A 3102-nucleotide genomic window follows, 5' to 3' on the forward strand; every position below is an offset into this window, starting at 1 on the left:
TTTGCTCGATATTTCATTTTCCTGTATCATTTACTGCTTTTTCTCTAATGATATTTATATTTACCCATTCTATACCTATCAGTAAACAATAAAAGGGCAGGCCTATAACAGAATAACTGGTAGTTGTATCTCTTACTGTCTCACTGTGGGTTTGGTTTACAATACACCGCTCTGCATACCTCTAATCAGTATGTAAATTATATTTAAAGAATAGGCCCGAGGGGGTTGTGGTATTATGTCAATATGACCACTGCTAAGGGCTGTTTTTACTCACGAAAGAAACAACGGAGTGCCCTGGTTACAGCCCTAGCCGTGGTATTATTGGCCATATACCACAAACCCCTGAGGTTGGCCTATTGCTATTATAACTGGTTACCCAACGTAATAGAGCAGTAAAAATACATGTTTTGTTCATACCATGGTATATGGTCTGAATATACACGGCTGTCAGCCCAATCAGCATTCAGTGCTCGACCAACCACCCAGTTTAATGAAATTTTGTCATTTAGCAGGCCCTCTTATCCAGAACAACTTCCGTTATTCATTTCGTTTGTATCAAGAAAACCACTCAGAGATGCATGGTGTCCTTCATACTTTTGTGCTGCCTCACACCTACCTACTATGCAGTTACTGCTAAAAGGTTACCACAGGCTATCCAACCCCAAACAACAAAAACAATGTGATATGCAATGTTGCTTAACGTGCAAGCAAACGGTCAAGCTATATGTGTGTTGCCTATCCACTATCGTGTGCCTGACGTGCTGATGTTGTGTGCGTGTTGTGTTTATCCTCCTATCAGAAGCTGGCTGCGGATGACACTGAACTTGGCCTAAAGCGAGCTCTGCTGGTGGCTCCGAGGATGCAGATTATCTTTCTGCTTCGGCTGACCTCGCGGTGAACCGCGCGCTGGCGGATGTTTTCTTTTTTCTGCCCTGGCATTGTCTGCCTTGCTGTGCAACGCATAAAGGACCCCGATTTGGACATTTTTAATGCTGTAAACAATGGTCTGAATTTTTCTCCCCAGACGTCAAAATGATAATAGCATAGAATAATGGTTTTACTTATATTGTCTACAACCACAAACTGTAAGTGGGAAATTAAAGTTACATTTCGTTGCATTGCGATTTGTTTACACGACTTAGTTTCACGATATGTCAACTATAAGGTTACGGCGGAAAGTGGGAGGTGGGAAATATGGTTGGGGTCAAAACCACGTTCAAATTCACCAGATGGAGGCCACTCCGTTTGAATCAATCGATGTATTGATATGAAAGTCTTTAAAGATGATTTTTTTCAGATATATTCATTGAATTTCAGTCAAATATTTTGAGGATTACAGTTGATTGAAATCGAATTCACTGATGAAAAAAGGTTATGAATAGACTGTAAGGAAACTAATTTAGACTCACCTAAGGTCTCTCTCAAACCTTTAAAAAAAAGGCTAATAACATTCTGCATACTTCAAAATATAATGTTTTCTACACTACAGTAGGCCAACATGTACTTCATTAAACATGGCAAGGCACTGCTCACCTCGATCTTAACTTCCAAACGAAAATGGTCATTAGACCAGTGTATATTGTTGAACGGAGAGAACGGACCTTCATCTGGGTCACGCGGCTGCTTGTAGCTGAATCCGCGCCGGGTAACCTGCTTGCGAATCTCTAACCGTGTATCTCTCTTTCTGGACGTGGGAGAAGCGGTCGTTAACGTTCACACGTCCACTGAGACTATATGGATTTCCAGCGGGTTCTCTATGAAGTTTTCATGTTGATGCAACGGAAGACGCCTGGCTCCCCGTATACAGACCTATCCTCGTCGGTCTATCCGTTTTCGGTCTCACAGACAAGATGCAGTCGATTCTGGTTTTAGCTGGAACCATCCACAAAGGGGCCGGTCGACCGGAGGACAGAGTTCGAAATCCCTCTCCTTCAACGTATGGAGTCTATTCCCAAATCCGCTACGCTACTATTTCCCCAGGACAGTTCCTCTGTAAGGCTCTTCAGAGATGGGTTCTTAGTCTGTGCAGAGCCAGGTTCCAAAACAAAACATAGCAACCATGAAAACGACCCTCTGCCGTCGCTCCCGCCATGCCCCGCATCCTCTTTGTTCCATGTTTTTAAGGTTAAAGAGAAATCCAGAGCAGTTTCACTACGCCTCTGCCGGCAACGTCATCTTATTCACTGCACTCCCAAATATAATCACAGCTCGGTATCTTACAATAGGTTAGCATTGAAAGGTTTCAAATGACAATTTATACTCGAAGCTCACGGCCGTAGTCTGCTAGCGACGAAATACCAAACCAGCTATAAAGGGAGGACTCAAAAGTATGACCAATAGAGTTATTTCATAACCCTTCTTCTACTTGCACACTGACACCATGCGTTTCAGCCTCATATTGCAGGATTGCGTATAATTAGACCCTTTACGATATTTTACTACACGAATACCGAGTGCTATTTCGAAACAAAACATTGTAAACGAAAAAACAACTCCACCAGGTTCCTTATGACACGTCAGGGTGTGTATGTTGGTTGATGTTTAGAAGTTTGGAACAAGTGTCCTACATAGAACTACATGGTTTGGACCATGTCAATAAAGACTGAAAAGGCTTCTTCTATAGCCTAAGTGAAACTACAAAGTGTCTTTAACCATCTGAAGAGAGTTTTGTCACAACGAAGATGCCGAATGTACTCCACCAGGTTTCAGCACCATGGACAGCGGAAGTCCCTAGTACAGCGTCTTTTGACGAGAAAAACCCCGTGGGACAGCGCCCTCTGAGGTATACAGAATATTTCTAATCGACCGATTCAGATAATAACACAAACAAATGCACGCTTTTGCCACATACAATAGTGGCTATCATATGTGCCACCCCATAGACAACTCATACATTCAGTCCCTGGGGCAGGGATCCTGTAACCATCAGAAATAGTACTTCGATTGAAAATACTGAGAACTAACGAGTAGTTAGTTACTCATGACAATGTGGTCAACTTCTTACCTCTCCAGACGCCCGTCTCCTGTGGTCGGGTACCACTAGAGTATTCCCATTGCTGCCCGGGACTATAGTAGAACCTATACTCATTCTGGGTCCAACTA

This window comes from Salvelinus sp. IW2-2015, linkage group LG8 (assembly GCF_002910315.2).
Source record: "Salvelinus sp. IW2-2015 linkage group LG8, ASM291031v2, whole genome shotgun sequence".
NCBI lineage: Eukaryota > Metazoa > Chordata > Actinopteri > Salmoniformes > Salmonidae > Salvelinus > Salvelinus sp. IW2-2015.